Raw genomic sequence first — 23573 nt, 5'->3', positions numbered from 1 at the left:
TGAAATGTGCTTCTTTGACCTGATCATTTATCTCTGGGATCAGGGAAAGTTGCAAATCTATCATAAAACCCAAAGATGTTACTGTGGAGGTACACTGTCTAAGAGCTCCAGAAATATTTCCTTTTTGAAGCGTTAGATCAATAATGAATTGGGTTACCAATGTGCGATTGTCAGGAACTGTGTTTTATCTGGATTCAGTTTCAAAAAATGTGAAGCCATCCAACTCCCAATATCATGGAGACACTTGATTAAACGCTGTAGGTCTCAATTGGCCGAGATTTCTAGATACAATTGTGTATCATCTGCATATTGATGTATTGATATTTTATGTTGTTTTTTTAACCTTTATTTATAATTGCACACAGATAGGGCATACACACATTTTGTTTTGGGTACAAAACATGACACCATACTAAATTACATTCCATATCAGTCTGGGTCTCGGCTTCAGCTTTGTCTGACAGGTATTGTTGGTATCTGGCCCATATATTTCTGGGTCTTGAAGTGGGTTTTACTGAGTCTATATATAGTTCCTCAGTGTCATTTGTCCATATCATATCTCTGTCCCAGTCTGCCTTCGTTGGCGGTGTATTGCTCTTCCAGTTCAGCAGTATTGCCCTCTTAGCTATCAATAAACTCAAATTCAGGAGTTTTTGCCATGTTGGGTTCATCCTTCCACAGCCCCCAGGAGACATAGCAGAGGCGACCATTCAATGGGTTGATCAGCCATTTTGTCTAGCGCTGTACATATCTCTGCCCAGTACTCTTTTCATTTTATACATGTCCACAACATGTGGAAAATGTCTGCTTCTTCGGATTGACATCTCGGGCATGTACTTACTGCTGTAGGGTAGATGCACTTGAACCTAGCAGGTGTATAGTGTGTCCTATGGACTATTTTATAATGTATTAGTTTGTATCTGGCATTACATGATATTTGTTGGGTCAAAGTGCATATCTGCAGCCATTGGTGGTCCTATATTTGATGCCCCAGATCTTGCTCCCACTTTTTCTGTCTGAGCAATAGTCTTATACAGTATGGATGCCGTGATTTTCCTTGTCCCTTCAGTGAACATGTATCCCAGTCCCAGATTTATCACTGGATCTTCTGGAAAAGCGGGCCATAAATTCCTAATTGATGCTTTTATGCCCATACAGTGCAATTTGTGTCTGGCCGCATCTCCTACTATGTCTTTAAGGTTTTCCCAGGTCACAAAGCGTTTCTCTGAGAACAATTGACCCCATTGGGCGATACCCTTGGCTCCCCAGTGTGTAGCTGCCTCCTTGTCTATGGTAGGTGGTATATGGGGGTCGTCCCAGAACGGCATGCTCGGGTAGTATAGCTTATCTGTGCCGTATATGTCGGCAATTCTAGCCCAGGCTGTAGTTGTTACCTGATGTTTTATGTTTTAATATCAAATCACTCAATGGCTCCATGTAACTTAAAAATAGCTGGTGATAAAATAGAGCCCTTCGGAACCCCAAAAGGCATTGGACAAGGGTTTGAATGCTCTTGTTCCGGTTTAATTATTTGTCTCTGATTAGTCAGGAAAGATTGAATCCATTCTAAAACTAGTCCTCTAATGCCCATTCCTTGTGATAATATCGCCAGGAAGATCTCATGGTTAATGGTGCCAAATGCTGTGGTTAAATCAAGCAGCACCAATACAAATTAGCCTAAACTGTCTCTCTAATGACTTTATTATGTAATCTAGAATCTGGAGGGCTGGTGTTTCAGTATTGTAGCCGGCTCAGAATCTTGATTGAATGGTTTCTAGCAAATTATGCTTTTTTATCCAGTCATTTAATTGTAGGGCTACTAATCTTTCTAAGAATTTAAAAAGAAATGGGAGAGATGTGAATGGTTGGTAATTAGATAAATAATTGACGTATAGATTCAAATGTTATAGTAAAGGGCATGCATAACCAGTTTTTAAGGTGACATGAAAGCATCCTTGTGTTATGTAAAAATGGAGCACTTGTGAAAAGTAAGATGTGAAAACTGAAAAGAGTTCCTTTACTTTTCTTGCTGGACAAGGATCTTCAGCAAAGAAAGTAGCTTTTAAACTGAACACATTAAAAACAGATTCAAGATCAATCAAGGTAAATGATTCCCATACAAATGGTCCTTTACAATCCCACGATCCAGTTGCTAGTGGTAAGGGGACAGTTTAATTTTATATTTTTAAAATGTTGTCTGAAAAGAAGTTGGCAAACTCGTTAGATTTCCATTTTATGGGCTTGGGCTGATGATGTTTGCTGCTTTTGAACCTTTTAGCCAAGGCACTAAACAGAATTCCATAGAGCCTGAAATCATATTTATTATTGGCTGAATGCTTCTCCAGCAGCAAGGATTAAAAGAAATCCTGAAGATTATACAACAGGACACAAATGGAATCCTACATTTTGCATTACAGCATGGTTCAGAGTTTAGAGAAACAGGTGATATTCTAGCCACTACTGCTTCTTAGATCTACATATAATCATGAATAGTGACGATTTAGGCAATAACTCCAAGAAAATTTAAACTGAGAAAGTCATTTAGAATCAGATCATTATTATTTTTTTCTCAGATTACCTTGCTCTTCAATGTTTCCTTGTTTCTTGTAGTTTCTTGTTTTAAGTAGAACACGACATAAACTTTCACTGCTGATTGTTCCGGAGGTCACTTTTGCAAATATCTTTATATTAATTCTTCTAGGAAGGAAAGAGAAAAATATCAAGATTATTTTCAATATGATGATGATTCTGCAGTTCTCTCCAGTAAATGCACATCTCATTTTATGTTCTGTTTCTGTTTTCCATGTGAATAATAACAGTATTTCTTTCCTATCTAGAACAGTGTCACTTCCTTTCTCTAACAGTCTCAACAAATTAGACTGTAATGCTTCGGCCAAGAGAAGTGTCTGTATCTCTCACTGGGAAGGTTGATGGAGTTTGTACATTGATGCCTCTTCCATTTGTCCACCAGAGACATGGTGCATTTTCTTCTTATGTTGTATGCAAATTCAAGGCTAATGTATGTCAGGACCTATTTTCTTTCTCATTCTCGTTTTTGTAATTAACAGAGTAGTCACGCACAGAACGGTATAGTTCAATAGCATGACACAGTTTAATTTGCTGTAGGAGTTTAGTGCAAGAGAGCAGGAACTTCTCTGCATTGTTACTGCTTAGTCTGTCTATAAAACATGTATTGCTCTACTTCTATTGTTTGAAGCACCAAACACATAACATGAACAAAACCATGAACCAAGTTTTAAGGGGGGGGGGAGTTTCAGAATGATTTCACCATGGGGGAGCTTCAGCTGAAAGCACGCATACTTTACATTTGTGAAACCTAGTTCCTTATATGACATAAGTTATTTTGTTTTTCATAGATAAAGACAATATTAGGAAAATATACAAAAAAACAACCACCCCGTCCCAAATAACCACAATATGCTTTCCCCTCCCCTCATATCCAAACCCCATAGGCAGAAGAATGGTAAATTACATAACGAGGAAGGTGACATTAATTCACTCAAACACACTTTAAGGTCAGAGGCTACACAACACTCCTGATAATAGACCATCATCACATAGATTTCTTATTGTTGTGTTTGGGCAACACAAATTATTACACAACAGATTGGTCAGAAATTCAAGCCCCCATTCTCGTTGGGTATGTATAGCCCCTTTTTATGTACTCACAAGTGCTCAAGGGAAGGGGCCCAAAACGGATCACCCTTTATAGAGTAGGTTATATTTTTATGGATTATCAAATGATTTTGGTAACAACCAAAGACTTCAGGTATCGTTCTACTTCTCCAATGGCTTGCTATCAGGAGCAGCACTGTCAAAAGAAATGTAGTAAATGGAAAATGTGCAATAGAAAATGCCTAACCTGTATGCACTGTAACCTTTCTCGCTCTTTCACACCAAAAAGGACAATGCAGTGCAGGAAGGACATAATGGAAACATTTAAAACATAGGGGAGCTATGTTTGCAGCCGCCTTTTATCCAAACCCAAAATCGCTTAATCTGTAGAGGTGGATGAATTGGCATGGATAGGAGTTGCTGGGCTCCTGATGCATATATGTGATATCTCACACTAACATGGTAGTCTTAATCAAGGGGGGTTAATATCCAATAATGGCCTATCTTCTTTTGACAACCATAAAACATACTGAAGGGATAATCCCATGACTTTATCCTCAATAACTTTCCATCATTTGGTGGGTTTATGATAAACACAATCTACCAACACCCTGGGATGTGCAGCTTTAAAATAGCTATGTATGATTGGGCATTTTATACCACCCAATCAAAACATGAGAAACTCTTGGTTTATCTCCCCCCCTTTCCAGATGAACTGCATTATTTTCCTTTGTAGCGTGAGCAGCGTCGGATAAAGTATTTGGATTGTGCGCACCTGAAATGGATATAGAACTCTGGTTAAAATATTTGTTGTTACTGAAAAATGTCTACCCAAACATGATCATGTTACCTATGATCTCATACCTACCTTATTTTAGCTAATAGCTGATGATAGTTTTGTCATATCCATGGGAAAATACTGGGGCAAGGTGGACTCTTTGTTTCTATCTTAAATGGGGAGGCAATATTAAGTGAATCCCAAAGGTGGTTGGGTGGGTTACATTAAGGAGCTTAGTCTTTTATAAATCTACTTTAAAACCTGAGAAACCTTCAAACCCCTGAAAGACTGAAATGGAAATTTCTGGGTCAGTCAAAGTAAGCAAAATATCATCAGTGAAGAGTGATGCTATAAAAGTACCATACCTAAGACTGTGAGTTACCAAACTATCCTCTAATAGGTCTAAAGAAGACCTCCACAACTAGAGTGACAATGAGGGGTGACAAAGGACAACCATGAAGTGTTCCCCTGAATAGATGAACGTTGTTAAATGGATAAGCTTTGCACAGATCTGGGCCATTGCAATTACTGAATTCATAAAGCCACCCCACGTCCATCATCACCCCACTAAGAAAATTCCACTCATCCCTGTCAAAGCCTTCTTTTCACTTGTGCAAGACCAAAATAGAGTGTGACCTTGTTTTCATTACCTATGTTAATCATATCAGTTATTTTACAAACTTGTCTGCTCCATGCCTGGCCGGGATGACTCTATCTAGATTTTCTTTTATCTTGACTGGCAGTAAGGTTTCCAGTCTGTTTGCCATGACCTTTGTATTTAGCTTAGCATCTATATGCATAAGTGCAAATGGTCTATCTAAGGGGCAAAGTATCAGATCTTTACCTCACTTTGGAAGAACTGAGATCACTGAATCACCCATGGTATTTGGGGCTTCCTTGGTTTCTTCAGTTGAATAAAAGAGACTTGTAAGAATGTTTAGGATAGATATGTTAAATTTCTTATAAAACAGATTGTCCCCCAATGGTGGAGAGTCTTGTCTGAGGAAATCTTGACTTATCACTATTTCGATACAGTATAGATTGTTGTAGAATTACCTGAAGAGATCCAATTTTCTCTTCCATTAAAAAGATGTTCCTCTTTTTTAGACTACCATTTGTCTTGAAGCAGTCTTAAAGCTGAAAAATAATAATTTAGAGAGTTTATTATTAACTGTTGATTTGATTTGTGAAGAAGGAAATCAAATTTTATCGTATGGAGTGCCGACAATTGACTGCTAGCTGATTTTAGCTGTCTGCAAATCTTCTTCGAGCCACTCTGCCTGTGCTGTATCTCTTTTATCAGAGAAGAAGGGCTGGATCTTTCCTTATTCCTTCCTTTTCCAGATATTTTTTAACCTCTCTGTCTGTTTTACTAATGGATACTATAGAGAAACTTAGAATGCATCTTAACAAGTGGTCTCAGAGGGGTTCTATTAATGGACGGGGACTTCTCCTATCTTTTTCCAGCTCCCCAAGTAAGACTGGGTCTTGTAGTGATGTTGGAGGTATCTTTTAGCTCCTGGGTCTTGGCTCCTCCGGTACCCACTTGATCTCACAGTAGTTCTTGTCCCATAATGAGAGAATAAACAATGAAGTCTTTCCCATCAGGATTAGCCTGCTTCTTCACATCTTTTAAGCCCATCTTATTTAGGGCCTGCATTACATCTCCCACCACCTCATTGTTTTCTCATCTGTCGCATCTGGATTTGTCTTAATCTTTATCCCAAATCATGTTAAAGTCAGTAAGGTAGATGGGCCCTTTGGCACGACTTACAGCTTAGGAAGAAAGTCAGGGAAGAAGGAGTTTTGCCCTTCATAATGTACATATACTGTGGCAAGTGTCACCTTCACCCCCACCCCATATAGGGTGCCTGAGAATTAAATATGTGCCCTCCTTATCTGAGAGTTGTTCACTTAGTGTAAAGGGAAATCACCTGTATTTAAAATTCCCATCCGCCATTTTTCTCCTTCGCTGGTGTAAAAATTTGAGCAGGAAACTGTTTGGATGTCTTTTTAAGTGTGTCTAAAGAAGGTGGGTTTCCTATACAAAAGCCACCCGTATTCCCTCCTCTCACTAAAGCCTGAGCAAGCACATGTGTTTATGGGGTGTGCCCAAACCCCAAATATCAAGAGTTGCACCTTGAAAGGAAAAACAGAGCTTTATGCTGTCCCCAAAATCCCTCAAGGACTCCAGTGAACTACTGAGCAGCCATATCCCCATAGACTACATTTTTGAACGTGAGTGGCGCTTGCAATCCCTTCTTGCCTAAACACTGTTACCAAAAATTGAGCCATCTGCGAAAGACCACAACAAATAGACAGGGAGGGTAATGAATGCTCCCCATCTACTCTACGAGGTACCATGACACCCGCCATTCTCTGCCCATGGCAAGTATTTATTTCATGAAGAATATCTGTTTAGACTACAATGAACCCCAGGTCTGTACGTTGTTTAGCCTTTAATGTCCTCTCCTGGTAGAAACACGTCCTGGGTCATCCACTAAGTCATAAACTCCCCCCGACCGCCATTTTTGGGTCCATCCTTTCCTGAGAGGAATCTTCATCCTGAAAAACATATGGTTCGCATAACTATCCTGAACCAACTATGGATTTAGAAGCACGTGGCCACTTTTAATAATGTTACAGAGATCTAAAAGGGAGCCAGAGGAGAAGCTTCCATGCAGCTTAATATGTGTTACCTCCACCAAATCTATTAGTTTAACATGGAACCCCTCTACAGACCAATAAAAAGGTCCAATTTATACAGCCATTCAAGGGAACTCAGTACAGAAAGTAAAATCGTGAGATAACAGAGGCCCTCATATATGTAGTTGGATACTACTGGTGCATGCCTTATAGGCCTGCAACTGTTTCTTATCCACTTTCAGAAGGTCATCTACCCCAACCCTGCAGATTGATAGCTTTCTCCAGTGAGGCCACACTGTACTGTTTACTATCCCAGGTGAAAGCCAGTACAAAAGGGAAAGTCCACATGTAGTGTACAATGGGGGACCGTAGTCTATCTGTATTCTGCCAGAATTGAAGACATTTCTTAAAGGTCAAAGGGGAGATATCTTGGAAGTTCCTGAAATGCAATTCCAATACTCTCTCAGGCTTTCATAAGTATTCTTTCTTTAGAAATATAGGAATGAAACTTCATCCCAATGTCTCTTGAGCTAAATCAGGAATTCCTGCACAGACAGCTTACCCTAAGTGCCCTGTCCAGAATGATTCACTTCTTGTGTGTGTTTGACTCTAGGTAATGGAATAGTTGTTGGTTCTAAGCAGCTAGATCATTTCATTCAGTGCCCTCATTAAGTTCCTTAAGGTAGACCTTCTCCCTCATTTTACGATTATTGTATTCCTCATGGTATACAAGTGCCAGGTGATTGATCATTTGATTTTCTTTGATTTTTCTCCTTTATCTCTGATTGTTCCTACTGCAGATACCAAATAGCTGTTTCATTGGCTCCCACTCTTGTTGATGCTACAACAAGGGATCAGTGATTCTTGCTTGCTTGAGATCAGTGATTGTCTTGTTGATCACCTTCATTGTTGCTTGTACTTCTTCATTAGTCTTGTCCTCAATGTCGTCTTGTAACACAGAAAGTCATTGAAGAAGACCCTGTTTTGTAAGTGGTACTAGCGCAGAAGTTGAAACTAGATCTCTGGTTAGAGCTGTAGCTGGGGCTGCAGAAACCAGGTGCTCCTTACTCCAAGCCCTGCATTTATCTATGCTGATGAAGGTATTAGGATGTGAATCTCACAGGTTAGGCAGTCCTCTTTCTCCAAGCCAGTCCGAGAAAGGTCAAGATCCTAGAGACCAGATAAAAATCTAAAGTCTTTGACACCGTCGAGCACTCTTATCTCCTTAATAATCTCTTTCGTCTTGGGATTCACGATCGAGCCCTTGTTTGGATTGTTTCCTACCTTGCACCTCACCAATTCTCTGTCTCCTGGAGCAGCAACACCTCTCAACTCACTCCTCTTAACTGTTGGTCCTCTCCTCTTTACACTCTACATCTCTGCTCTTGAGGTACTAATTTCCTCCTTTGGGTTCTCGTACAACCCTTCACATACAACACCCAAATCTTCTTCTCTTTTCCTGAAATCTCCTCTGATCCCGATATCAAAATCTTTCTGATATTAAATATTGGATGACTTTGCAATATCTGATGTTAAACTATAACAAAATAGAGATGCTCTTCTTCCCTACGAAATACTCTCATCTCTTCCTCTGCTTATACAGTTCCCACCTCACACCCTACCCTACTCTTCTTCATCTAGAAACTTCAGCATCATCTATGCCCCTTTTTACACCTTCTCCACTTCCATCTCCAAAACTGCAAAGGTGGCCAGATTAAAATGTCTTCTCTTGGTTCACAAATCTATCCACGGTATGGAACCACTGTATCTATCTTCTCTTATCCAAATACACAATCCTTCTTGTATTCTCTGGTCTGCCTCCACGACTACCTTTATGGCACCCCGCCCTCCCTGTGCTTCCTCTCGATTCCGTTCTTTCTCCCTTCTTGCTCCACCTGAACAGTATTCTCTTCCGCAGGACATCTGAGAAACAGTCCCCATGGATTTGTTCAAACCAAACTAAATCCTACCTCCTCACCTCTGAGTTACCCTCTTAACCTACCTCTCGTCTGCCATCTAACTAACATTTTACCCTCGCCTCTAACCTGCCTCTGAACCTCACTTTCTTTGCCACCACTCTAACACATCATCCATCATGGACACATCCCTAACATACCTTGCTGTACTGCCTACGTGCACTTAAAATATCTAATGTTGGTTGTCCTTAATCTATGTATGTCCACCCATGTATTTTCCCCAGTGACTGTTCCATTTACTCCCCTCCACAACCTGGTCAGAATGTCACTCGAACTCACCCCATTGTAAGAAGCTCACTGCTTCCTTCAAATCTGATTCCTTATATATTCTAAATTCTTTTGTGATCAAAAGTGCATTGTTCCTCCCGGCATACAACTAAATATAAATGAATAGGCATCGAGGGTGTTGGAGGCGACCTCAGTATAGCTGTGGTGGGCTTGACACATTGAGCATACATCAACAGGTGTTACGAAGTCCTTTCCTCTAGCTTTTTCCTTGGCTCACAGCAGTCCGGTGCTTTTACACATCAGAGAGACATCGGAGACATACACCAGCATGCTGGATGTAGAAGCTGCTCATAGAAGGCTGGTTGTGCTTCCAACGGCATCCCAGTGTTAAGAAGAGATGGAGCCTGACCGCAACTTCAGGAAACTGAGGGGACGGCCTGCCTAAGTAACGGGGCAAAGGAGCAGAGGGGTGTTTGTGGTACATTGTGGTATATTCCTTCCACACTTCGACCTAATACCTTACAATTCCATACCCCAACTTGATCTGCCCCCTCCCCAGCCGTAGCCTTGGCCCGCATCTAGCAGTGAGTGCTACTGCAACCTGCATAAGGAAACATGTCCTAACATGTTTTTTTTTTTGTTCTGTGTCCGCGTGTTCCTTGCATCAGTCTCATTATATCTGGAAAAAGGGATTACTTTTGTTTTGAAACTCCTTACTCACTGTCATCCTATAAGTGCAGCGTTTGCAGGGTATACTACACTTTGAGCCACATGAAACTCTTCCTTCAAGCCCATGAAGGACAGCGCATTTGTGGTACCTGTCATATTATGGTGACTGCTGAGCAGCAATGCAAATAATTGACTGTGGTCCAAGAGGTGCCTTGCTACAGTGTTTCTAGGAGAGTTGGGAGTGTGTTGATGCCCATGTGAGAGCGGTTAGTGCACTACCACCACAGCGCAGCTTGCTTTCTAGGTCCTCCCGGAGGACCTTCCTTGCATCGCTCCCCTCCTCTCTTTCCCAAACACTGGTAAGCATTTACTGATAATCACTTGTTGACACACAGCTTGCTGTTATGAAGCCCCCTAAGCACCATCATTATGGCTTAAGGAGCGGGGCGTCCCACAATGGGATGCGTCCTCACAGCCCCTTGGCTCCAAATACTAACAGCAAAAATACCAAAAAGACCTTGTGTGCCAAGAAAGCCAAACTATTTCAAGTGGTTGGGCAGCCCAAAATCAGTGGCTTTTTTGGGCCCACAGCAATACCAGCTAACGATGGATGAAAAGGTGATACTTTTTCTTTGGTGGGCACTCCCAATGCTGGCATAAGTATACCCTTTACTTGCCAGCTCATTGACAATAATGAATCCCTTTTAAACTTATGCTGTACACTCCAGAGACATTCTTTAAGGATAGTTACCACGCCCCATGATAACACCATTGGCTTCAACTTTTCTGCCAGCCCTGACCCCGGAAAAGTTAAAACCGCTCTCTTCCTCTGAAGATGTATACAGGCCGTGAACGTAACTAATGCCAGTTCAATGGCGCATTCACTTGGTGGGGTACTTCTAGTGCTATGACGTTGGATGTTCTCACGTCCAAATTGGATGCGCTTTTAATGCTAGGCATTGCTGGTTTGCAGGTACTGATCTGCCCTCATCTTGCTTGCATAGAAGCCCGTGAGGTCTCTCTCCTTATGCCCTCATGAAACCTGAGGGCAATCGTTCTCCATCCATCTGATGAACATGATTTCTAGTCCTCTTTTCTGCCGAATCAACCCCTATGACTGTATCTCATAATAAGCACATGTATCCTGTACCGGAAACTGGATATTCTGGGACACAATTGTTGTTTCCGCCCCTTAGGTAGCCAAAGCCGGATTCCTCATCTCCTGCGGCTGCACTTTCTTGACAGTCAATGGCCGGGGTCGGGCCGTGGGGGGGGTTTGGGGTGCCCAATGCATACGGCCCCAGGCATGCTTGTAAATGATCCCCGAGCATGCGAAAAATGCATCGCTCACAATGCAGGAATTTAAAAAATGACCATACCACATTCTGTAATTCGAGAAAACAGATGCCATGCAGATTAGACATTGTTAAAAGAGAGGATCTGTATTGGTGGCCTGTTTCCCAACAAACAAGCACACAAAAAAACACATTATTCAGAGATTCCAAGTTCGCCACTGTGGGTCGAAGCTGAGGAGCAGACTTTAGTGGCCATCCGCCTCCTGCCCACAACCTGTATTGACTTTAAAACGTTCACCCTGGCACATCCATGTATTTGCAAGGCTGCCCCTCTCTACCTTAACTAGAGTAGTTCTCATAAACTCTATTCACGCTCTCTCCGCTCTGGCAACAGTATCTCTCTCGCCACACCACTCTTCACCAATTCCAGAGCGGGTGGTGTTAGCTTCACTGTTAATGCCCCCGCACTCTGGAACACTCTATCCCCACGTATCAGAGAGGCGCGATCCTACGCTACCTACAAGAAGTTGGTCAAAACCTAGCTCTTCAATATATATACGAATAATGTCACCCTTTACTGCTAACTACTACCGCCAAGTTGCCATGGAACTGTTACCTCATGCACCTGCTGTTCCCATTGTTTTGCCATGTTGATCCGGTACAAATGCCCTGATACCCCTGGGTTTGGGCGTTACACCATTTTTATAAATATAAAAAATACATACACATCCTCCTGAGAATAGCTACCCGCCTGGTGGTGAGACGGGTTCCTCTGTAGGGGGCGCCCCTGCACTGAAATTGGGCAAGTATTGCCCAGGAGATAGCAGAGTTTCCTCCTGTTGGGCTGCATTGTGGCACGCCACCGTGGTGTTCGTGTTCGCTCCGCGCCACCTTGTTCACTCCCTATGGTGGCTAAGGGTGAACGTGCTTCTGCTGAGGTCAATCCAGCGCTCCACGGCAATGTGACCAATTCTGTGCCATGAAAATAGCTCATTAAATGCATGAATAGTAAAGATAATTCCCGAGATTTCGGAATATAGTGAGATTTTAGGCTGAAGGTGTGGACCAGCTCCCAGGCCTTCATTTCGCCAACGTTGTAAGAGTAGCTTTAGTGGCATCACACATGTTCCTATGGACCTAAATAAGACCACAAGATCTTGGACCCCGTCATGGGCTGTTGTATGACCGTTTAACCCAAGTGAATTGGAGGGAGTGCATGTTAATAATCACAGATAAAAGGAGACTTGCCACTCGTGGGACGGCGGGAGCCATGCACCTGTTGTTTATAAGCTATATGCATTCTTGATAACATATTGTAATCCAATTTTTCTTTTTCTTTTGTTCTTATTTGTGATTCTTTGACTGATTATTAAGTTTGGTGAAACTTTAGCAAAGCAACATTAATACAAAGAAACGTTTAGAGAGAACTGGCGCAAACAACCAGATGCTAAAACGATCAAAAAATGAGGGGCGCTTCATTACTTTATATATCGGTATTCCGATTGGTGAAATCAAAACTCTAGAAAGCAGCAGCATGGGGGGTATCGATTGCTGTCCCCGGACACCACCAACTGATGCACATGACGTTTCCTGCCCACCTGAGCCCCAATTCGAGTAGTGTACCCTGAAAAAAAGGCGAATGGGGGCGATGCGAGCAGATTCCGCGGTACATAGGCTTCCTCAGAAGGATTTGACTAGCCTTTCATTCTTAATCTGAGGCATTTTTGACCCCCACACATTACGTGCGATTTAGAGGAGGGCGCGGGACAGAAAATCAGAAACCGAATCAGCTCTGCCAAGGAAAGGTCCCCAATTTCGGCCCGAGGTTGCCACCAGAAGATGGGCACCCTTAAGAGCGGGCTATTTAGGAGTGCATAGCGACAGTATCACTTGTGGCGTGTACTTCATAAATCCCCCAAACTCAGGGTATTCCCACGAACAAATAAACCCACCATCTTTTTTCTTAGTGGCGTACTTCAGGAAATTGGAGTCTGCCTCTGCTTCAACTCCAGATGTAAAGGGGAGCCACAGTATCAGTTACCAGGCAGAGGAGTACCCCACTCCTCAGGCTACTCGCCCACTAGCGTGACTCTAAGTATTCACGTGGCCTTACAAACCTGTCCTCGTTGTGACTGTGTGACGCTTGTACTATTACCCCGACACACGAACATCCGAGGAGCTACGCAGAGTGAGAAAAACACCTCAATGCTGCCAGCAGCCAAGGTTTGGAATCCAACCATTCCGTGGAGAAGTGCCTTTCCCTCCACCTCACCCCACCTCACGGAGTGCCTGCCTTGATGACTGCTCCATGGGACCCATGAAGGATGTTCGGTGACACAGCTGGAAAGGAGATTCAAATCCCTTGTCTATGCAGCAGCTCCTCCCCACCAGGGACCACACGCTCTAAACATAGAACTGACCATTCACAGTGGCCATTTTAGTGCAATAGGATTTTAGCAAAGTCTACACTGAACACATGAATTTGATCTCTGTGGCTCTGGGCAGGGGTGGACTGACCTATAGGGAACTCTGGGGATTTCCCAGTGGGCCTCTGCACCCTGGGCCTCTTTTGTGTGGTATTTCCAAATTTCCTCATAGGAAAAGCATTGGGCTTGCTGAAAATGTGTTTAGTTCCCAGTCCACCCCTGGCTCTGGGCTCCCTGCTTCTCTAAAATGCTTTTTTTTGGGATAAACACATTAGCCCAGAAATGTGCTTAAAAAATGGAACATTTCAGGTTTTTAAAAAAAAGAAAGTATATATGAATTCAAATTTGAGTTCAGCAAGATATGATATGATATGGCATTTATAACGCGCCTATACTCAAGTGTTTCATGTATGTTTATGTGCTCAAGCACCCGGTTCTTGTCACTCGCATGGAAGATGGCAATATTATGGGTGTCGTGATAAGTCAGTAAGTCGTGGAAGGTGCCGGCGTCAGGCGGAGAAAGGTGCAGGGAACATTGGGTGGTAGATACACATCAGTCTCCCCGTGCTGATCTGTTGACTGCAGGAGAATCTCACAGCTGCGTCATGGGATCCACCACACCAGGGCTTCATACATTTCTTCTAGAATATTCCTAAAGCCTGTATGCTCTATCAAGAGCACCTGAACACAGGCATGGGATTAGCGAAACTGAGGTGTGGCGAGCATTGGCTAGCTTAGCTTGTGATCAATCACCAGGCCCAGGTGACCTCAGTGTAGATTTGTTTAGGTTTTAGGGGATTTGAAGATACATTAATTCCAAAGGGAGGGAGGAATGTTTTGCCTAATGGAAGGTCATAACTTGGAGGGCTGTTTTTTTTTTTAGAGCACAAGTTAATGATTATAGTTAGAAGGGAAAAGGACCCAAAGTTGGTTAAAACTGCAACCCCACCCCACTAATAAATATAGAATGCAATTATAGACCAAGGTGCCAGCCATATGGACAGAATTACTTCTCACACATTTGATAAGTGGGTGGCTGGGGGTATCTAATTATGCAAGACTATAATGTAATCTGTAATGCGTTCGTGTTGCAGTAGATACTGGAGAGCCATTACATCGCCTCAAAGTGCCTCTTTGTTGAGAAGAGTTGCGCTGGCATGGGTTTGAAGAAAGCTTCATGATGCAATGACGATATTATATAACACACCGAGACCATACATCTTGACAAATGGGTTTATGTCCTACTTCTTTATATTGTGCTGTACAATGTTGCCCACTAAAGTTGTCAGTATTTGCGGCTAGCCCTTGAAACCTTTCTGGAGAAAATCATGACGTCTGCAAATGTCAAAGGCATTCAAATGGGTGGCGCAGAAGTAAAAGTGACGCTATGCTTCTGTTACTGAGGGATTTATTTTAGGCCCTTTTTATCTGTGAAACATCAATGCAGCATTGCTTTTTCTTCCTGGCTGATGAGGTTAACTGCTGCCCACTACCCTTCATTTCGCACAGCCTTATCAAGGATTGAAGACCTGAGACAATGATTGGACCCCAAACAAGAGCTCTGTGCTGTTTTCAATAAGAAAACAGTTGATTGGCCATCGATATCGCACGTTCCTGTGTGTCTTACCGCGATAAGACATGGCGCGCCTCAGTGCTAAACTTACAAGCAACCCGTCTGTGACATATTTGATCGAGTGTCTGCGTTTCCCGACTGCGTCCTATTCAAGCACTGAGCTTACACCTGGGGATAGTGTTTCTCTATTTATTGTTTGTTAAACAGTTGGTTATATTTCATCTGATTTTATACTACAACACTGTGGCCATACGTTTTCATGAAATATAAACCACCACCATCGCAGCCTGATTCATGGAACGTTTTCCTATGGGATTGCGCCATTATAAAACCCTTGCATGAATCAGGCCCTAAGTGTCTTGAAGACACTGTATACATTTCATGTAAATTATGTAACTGACGCCATATCTTTCTCCCCTCATTTCCATAGGGAATAGGTTCATTGGTGAGCCGTAAACAGCACATGGCAATCAGCTTTTTAACGTAAGGGCCCAAGAACTGGCATGTTTAGTCCTAGATGGTACTGCAGCACTTGGCTCCGCGGAACTCTATTTTGAAGAAGCTGGGGTGGAGACTCTTCACAATCCTTCTGCTTAGTGTACCTAGCATGTTACAGTTTACATAGTGTCTGTGTCCTGTATCCGTGAGTGCATCGTCTGGTGTCAGTCGTCCACCGAGGGAATTGGGTAACCATACCTTTGATAGTGTCTGTTGTGCAGAGACTTTTTCATGAGCTCTCTCTTCATGACTTGAATCTGTTGCTCCCTGCACTACACCAAAGCTTGGCCTTCTCTAATCAATGCCACACATACGTGCACATGAAGCAGGGGCAAAGGCGGAAAACACTCCAGCTATACATCATTTCCAGCCATACAATCAATAGTACAATTTATCTAACATGATCTGAATGTGTACTGCTTACATTGCATTGGCACCTCATGCCCTCTGGTGGTACACACAGGTGTGTAAGAAGCAAACAAAAGAAAGCAGTGCTCCGATCTGTCCCTCACGCACAACCCCTGACATTAACACCCTCAGGGGTCATACTCCATCCACACACTCTTCCACCCTTAATCTCAGACCTCGGTCTGCTGGAGTCCCGGAACTGCTGTGGAATGCACACCTACACAAGCCCATAGCCCTACGAGGCAGTTCCAATGGCAGCTTTGTGCTTTACAAGCAACAAGTGACACAACACAATGTAACAACTAATGTTCTGATCTTAGGTATCTCCACGTCGGGTTTTGCAATGTCGTATTAGCAGTCGCGCATTTGCATTAGAAAGGCAGGATTGTAAAAGCCCCTGAGAGCAATCAAAACAGAACTGGTTGAGCTAATCACTGCATAAATAGGACACCTTGAGCAACCTCACATTAACATATGGGTTTACAATTGGTACCTCTTTGATCCACTGCCCTATGCACCCTATGCATCGATCAGAGTCCCAACATGCTTCTTAGCTTTGTCATCATGGTGCTGGAAAGGGCTATCTGGTGTTAGACAGGCCTCATTACGACCCAGGCGGTAAGTTACCGCCTGGGTGGTACCCTTACCACCATGGTGTCAACTATGTTTACACCATGGTGGATGGCGGATTTACCGCCCCATTCCAAGGTTAGTGGGGCGGTAAATCCCCATTTCCCATTTTACCCTTCCCCATTCCCATTTTTGCCCCATAGGGCATAATGGGAGTGGGGAAGGCGCTAATTACGCCACCGTAAATTACGGTGGCGTAATTAGCACCATGGTCCCTTAGCGCCATGGATTTTAACGCCTGCAAAAAGCAGACATTAAAATCAACATGGCGCTAAGGGACCTTGTAATCAGGCGTTAAGGGTCGGCGCCGTTTACGGCGCCGTTAACCCCTTAACGCCTGACTCGTAATGAGGCCCATCTCCCCACCTGGTTGCACCCGACTCACCTAATTTTGCATTGGGTAGAGGCGTGGATTTGGTAAAACAGGTATCGTTGGTGGGTGGGTGGAGTTATTGGAGGAGAGAGAAAGGTTGGTAGATTGCCCAGGCGGCCATATGGGGGTGATCCGTATTGGATGTCCACGCATTCAGACAGTTCGAGTAGTTATCCACTCCTGGTGTTTGATTGCTGATATTTGTAGTTTCATTGGATTTAGGACCTCATTACCAGTAGTATGGTCATGGTAAAACATGCAGTATTCGGAACCACCACATGTTTTATGAGTTTTGAAAACGCAAATCTAAAAAAAATCTGCCTCCTTTGCTATGGCAACCGCCTCCACACAAAAGCATAAACGTGTGCAGTATTCCCCAGTCAGGGTTACCACTTGAGGCGATACCGTCTTTCTCCAATGGGGCTCCAAAATGAGGAATAACTTTAGACTCTATGGGACCCTTAATCACCTGTAAGATCACCTGGAGTTTGGCAGCATGTCAATATCGCTAAACTGGTAGCGAGGTCCTAGGTGTGCCTGAATAACAGAGACGGGTGGGCCAGGCACACCAGACATGAGACAGCTTAAGATCTCTTCACACCGGGGCAGCAAGATGTAGCACCTGTTTGGTCATTACAACGTGTGTTTCAGTCACGTTTTGCTCCTCGCAACCGGTAAAACCTGCTGTCAGTGGTCAAGTCTGAATGGCAGCGGTTGATGTTTGTACATCAGCACAAGCTCACCAGGGGTGTTGCTAGGTCTGGAAAAGATCCGGGGCTACGCTAATATCGGCACTGTCAGGACTCACTGCTAGCTAGCCTTTTGATTGTAGCCCCTGAGCTGCTATCCGGGGCTACAACCAAAAGACCCGGAGCTACAGCCCCCCGGGTTCCCTCGGCAATGCCTTCAAGCTCACGCTTGCAGCATGGCGTGGGGCATGGTAACTAGTGCAGCTGGAATCAAACAGCTGAATTTATGACAAATAATATGGAAGGGTGAATGTATTTGAAAATTGGACGCATAGTAAATTCCCATTTTCCACATGCATTTCACCATTCCACTCACAGCGATGTCAAGCAAAAGGCAGGTGCTTCATTTGTAAGCGCTTTGATTGGGGAGTTGGGAGGAAGCTTGTGTTCATGAAATTTCTCAAACCATGGATGTCACAACTGTGCTTGTTTTAGGGTGTGGCACTATTGTAGTGCAAGTCGTGGTTGTCACATTTTGTCTGCTTTTGTAGTGATAGCTTAATTCCGCTCCATCCCCCACTACAGCACGGGGTGCAGTTTATCGGGGCAACAACACTCTCTTCACTGGCAGCCCCTTTACACGGTGGACACAGTCTTGCACTGCACTACTACCAGGCCACGCCTGTGTACATTCTGTAGCTTCCACACATAAGAAAAGCGTCACAGCCCGCAGAATGCACTGGGCGTGTGAGTTTAAAACCACAGATGGGAATTTTCGACTGTAAGTATTGAGTCACTTAATGGTTGAATTCGAAATGCATTAGACTGTAAATGTTCTATCAGACCAGCCGATCATTGTTTTCTGACACTGGGTTTGATAAACGCGTTCCTGGCAATGCTTTTAATATTTAGCATGTGAGTCGTGATTTGCTCATGCATGTCCACTCACTAATCAATTTTAAGAAAACAAAAGCAAGTGGGTGTTTTTCACATTGCTTGCACTCAAAAACAGCTTCAAACTGGTGGGTCCATAGCTTCATATGGAAGGGCACCAATCACGGTTAAACCTACACAGGTTAAACCTACACATGTAGGATTCCGAAACTGCAGGAGGAGCACCGGCAAGCACGCAGAAACCTCTCGGCAGCTCCTTAACTGAGATATCAAATCGTTGTCCGTTAATGCTTTCCCGCTGCAGAAATGGCACGCTCAAGAAAACTAACCTCTGGACCTTTGGTGTTATGCTTGTGAACTGTTAACTATCTAGAGTGAAGGCATGCAGGTAGTGGGCAAGAGCACAGCCAGGTTAGAAATAACTCATCTGATGGTTTGTGCTTCTGGTCATTCATTTCGTTATTGTACTTAGTGCTTTCTTGCATCCAGTGGAGGCTGATCCATAAGAGATGAAGGGGCACCGACCCACCAGTACCTTCTTCCCTTATGGAGGAGCTGATAAGCCAGCCAAGGGTGAATAATGAGAACTTCCTGTGGGGTACATTTACCCACCCTGCAGAATTCCCCTCCATCACCAATCTGCACTTCAGCAGTTACCAGCAAAATGTCTGTGCTGGCTCTGCCGAGCGCCTTTCCCTTACATCAAAACTGCATTTTGCAGCTACAAAAATGATGGCTGCGCTGTCGTTGCCAAGCACCTATTGGGCAAGATGAAACATGGAACACACCGAGAAAGGCTGCCAGTGTGTTCCTTATGTGCACCAAGAAAAGAATTGAAAAGCAGTGCTGCTCTGCTGCTAGCTCAAAATTTCCCATTGAAGAAGGAAATATTTTGCATTTAAAATGATGGCGCCCGGATGACTTTTTCCACCGTTTCAGTAGTACACAATTGGTTCCAGTGAGACTCAGCTATGTCCAGCCATATTCAGATTGTGCTCCAGAAAAAGAAAGCATTTTTCACTGAATGATAGGCTGTGTCAGGCAAGATCTGGGAAATCGCAAAGAACTTTAATCCCAGCCGTACGGAAAAATGTTTTACGTTGCAACAAAATATCAGAACTGAACTCTTCAAAAGAAGCCCTATTTCTCTGTGCTTATGTTATTGTCAGTGGACCTTTGCCTTGAACAGATTGCTGTGTATGAGAAATTGACTAAGGCTGCAAATAATATTAGAATCTAGATGTAAGAGAAAAGCGCATTTGAAAGTGACATCCCAGCTGAATTAACCCATGTGTAAAAGGGTGCTTTACCAACAAGAAAAATATCTGCTTGAAAGTAAATGGTTTAGTTAAGGCCCTATCCCTGCCTAGAAACGTAAGGGGCGGTTGGTTTGAAAACATATATAGGATGTTTTATTTCAACAGACTTGCTTCTGATTCAGAAAAAAAGTAAATAAATGAGTGCATTCACTGTGGAGCCACAGAAAAGATTTTCCTTCCCTGGCTTCAATGGACATTTGCTTTCCTGGAACAGGATTTGCCTTCCCCCAAAGGGCCAGCCCCTTGGAAACTATAAATGGACCAAGAGGAAGCTTCTCACACGCTCATCAGAGTTTGTGGCTGGGCTTTAGCCTGGTACAACAGATTTCTGGGACACTTAGGTGTGAAGTCTGGGTAACACAGGTCCTCTGCTGCAACTGCCAGGATCAAAGAAATTGTCATGACAACCCTTGTGCCAGTGGGCCAGAGGAAGACATTTGGCTTAGAGGATTGGAAGACTGTCCCTCTTTGGGGGTAGAGCCGGCCCACTTGGTTTTAAAGACATTTCTTTTTAAAACTTGTATTTTTGTAACTTGAGTACATAGGAATGTGAAATTTTGACAGTATGAATGTAGATTTTATGCTTTTAAAATAAGACTATGTAGACCTTTCTGACAGGTTGTGGACTCAAATGCCGGAAAAATGACATTTCTGGGAAAAGTACAAAGGACCAGGTTATGAAAGTTGGATGAAAATATGACCCACATTAATGTGCTTCAGTGTACCGAATCGTGGAATTATAAGTGAACTATTCTCCATGGAAATGGCAAAAGATTGCTAGAATGACTAAATAGATCTGTACCATCTTGGGATTTGGATCAGCATGTGTATAATAAGATATGTAATCTGCCTGTATAAGTTTCCTGATGATGACATGTGTGTTTTGCTCCATAACCGATTTTGGCAAAAAGTAACTTGATAGAACAAAGCACGTTGTAAAAACACCCCACAAAACTGAGTCATCTCCTTCAAGCCCAATCTGCTTCCAGGGAGGAGGCGACATATATTGGCTGACCTATCCGATTCTTGGGGGTAGATCTAGCCAAAGACTTCCCCCATTGTATAATCCTGTGATGTCACCCACCTTATAAAAGGGGGAAGCTCACAGAGACAAGGGACACAGATTCTTCAGAATTTTCCAGCTCCTGCGTATACAGACATTTCATCTTCCAAGATTCCAGATTACCTTGCCAGACCAGAGCATAGCTGATCCTATCCAGGCAGAACCACCCTTCAGATCTAAACCCCACAACAAAATCCCAGTAACTCAGGGAGAAAGGGGGAAAAGCTGTGGTACCCTTTTTGAGAGTATCCTGTGACCAGACCAACTTTTTGCCCCACTACCTGCATGCCGCTCTATTGTGACCAGACAGGTTCAGCTGTTTTCTGCTAGGAGAGCCCCGCTGTGGTGCCATGACCAGATCCTTGGAGTCCAGAAACCTGGTTGGCTGTCCCAAATGCCAAACTCCAGCATTGATTATGAGTATCTCCCCATCTCATAGCAACAGATAGTATACCCTAAGTTGATACCTTGTCTTGGTTCCACCTTCTAAGTAATCCCATCCATACCCTGATAACTTGTTTAAGATAGTCTGAATCCTCTGTGTATTCTGTTTTTTTAATTTCCTAGCGCCATTCTTCTACTCATTTCTGTCATTTGTAAGTCCTTAGTCCTATTTTGATTAAATAAATTAATTTTCCCTGAAAAGAGGCACACTACATGAAGGGTTACAACTGCAGCATAACTTTTCTATTCGCGGGTGGTGTTTCTCTTTTCTAGCCATTAAAATATAGTTTCTGTCAGAATTGTTCTTTCCTTTGTAAATCAATGTTCTCTGTCAACTGCTTTAATTTTTAAAACCAAATTTCTTTTCACATTGACAATCCCATCCAGTTATTCAGCTAGAGTCATTCTTTCACTTTTAATATTATCCCTGTGATGTGCATCTATCCCCCAGCCTGAAAAACGCATTCCTGTTGTGCCTATTTCACCAGTTTTTCAAACTGTTTTGACATTTAAACCTGCAAAAGGAAAAAATGTGTGTGATTTTGGCTGCACTATGTTCTTACTTCAAAGTTGATTTTTGAATTGTATGCCCTTTGTTGATACCTTGCCTTGTAGTTGCTAGAGTTCTTACAACCCTGACACTGTCAGAACGCATATTTACCTCATTTATTCAACCACACATTAAATTAAATATTTAGTAATTCTGAGTGCTATTTCTGCAATTGCAAAGGTTTTATTTCTGTTTGCTGCCTAGCATCCCTGACCCATTGCTGCTCCTTTCTATCCATCTATCCACTCAAAATTCGATTAATAGGGGTTTGAGGGAGCATTGCAGGGGGAAATCTTAACTCTGTGCTATCTACCGGAACAGTAAAATTGCTCCCATTCATCTGTGCTTTGGATATGTTATAGTAGATGGTCAACCAAGTGTATTTAATCATTTTACATTGCAATTATCTCCCCATTGGTGATTGCTGCTCAATATAAAAGTGTGTGATTTTCTTTGAATTTAAAATAAATAAATATTGTATTTCCACCCGCTGGCCTGGTTCATGGTCCATTGTGACCCAGGGTATTTGTAAAAGGGGGTGTGAGACGGGTTGGGTGCCAGCTCAATCCAAATTCTAGGAAATAAAGAAAAAAATATTTTAATTGTGCGCTACATCCTAGGCTAAGAGCAATAGTCCTGGTTTGGTGTGTGATGCCCGATTGGAATCCTGAACATTCCCCAGCTGCTACTCGGGAGTGAATTGGATTCCGGATAACACAAGGAAGATGCCTGGTGGAGCAGACAAGCCCTGGTGAGTGCAAGACAGGGGCCACTCATACAAGGGTGCTCCAGGGGCAGGAATTAGGCATTGGCTTTCAGCGATCGACGTGAAACTTATTAGAATGGGGTTTGGAACCTGAATGAGAGAACATTGAATCCTGAACATTTTGTCAAGTATCTTGTGAAATGCAACAGTATATATTGAATACTGAACTAAAGAGAAGGCATGGAAGTAATGTGAAATCACAGCATGAGCGGAAGCAAATGATGTGCTATTGTGGAAATGGTGAAAACCGCTAAGAAGCGTTGATGAGAAAAGTTAAAGCCTGTAAAGGAATACTGATAAACTAAGTAAAAAACAAGTGTGAAAGACAAGTTGCTGAACCTGAATGGACAATGGGAAAGCAAGGTGGTGGAAGCGGATACATACCAGAGAATAAACAGAATACAAGTTGTGGCAAGCCAAAATACTGGCAAGGAGAAATCACAGCATATGTTTGTTACTGACACTGCTGCAAGGTGGAAATCCTGTGTTAGACAATGAAAACCAAGAGTGGGTGGACGGTGTGCTCTGACAACTGCGCCTAGACTGAGTAGCCCGACTTGAGAAAGAGTCAAAAGAAGCCAGGAGACAAAGGCTGTGTGAAATAAGTATTGAAGTAAAGGAAAGCATTTGTTTCAACTGTTGCAAACTCTAAAAAACTTCCAAGTGAAACTGGAAGTATTTTTGAAAGTCAAGAGACTTGAAATGGATTGAA

General features: G+C 43.0%; 1 protein-coding gene across 1 annotated transcript in view; it reads right to left on the bottom strand.

Moving 5' to 3' along the window:
* The window catches only part of LOC138467755 (neuroblast differentiation-associated protein AHNAK-like), a 329204-nt gene that overhangs the window by 163588 nt on the left and 142043 nt on the right, over nt 1-23573 (bottom strand). The window contains exon 2 of the mRNA XM_069607984.1: nt 2579-2697. The gene's annotated coding sequence lies outside the window, so the exon portion shown is untranslated. The remainder of the gene's footprint in view (nt 1-2578; nt 2698-23573) is intronic.

This window comes from Ambystoma mexicanum, chromosome 4q (genome assembly GCF_040938575.1).
Source record: "Ambystoma mexicanum isolate Mex_15411 chromosome 4q, UKY_AmexF1_1, whole genome shotgun sequence".
NCBI lineage: Eukaryota > Metazoa > Chordata > Amphibia > Caudata > Ambystomatidae > Ambystoma > Ambystoma mexicanum.
The sequence above is the reverse complement of the archived record's forward strand: the minus strand, read 5'-3'. Positions and strand labels throughout refer to the sequence as shown.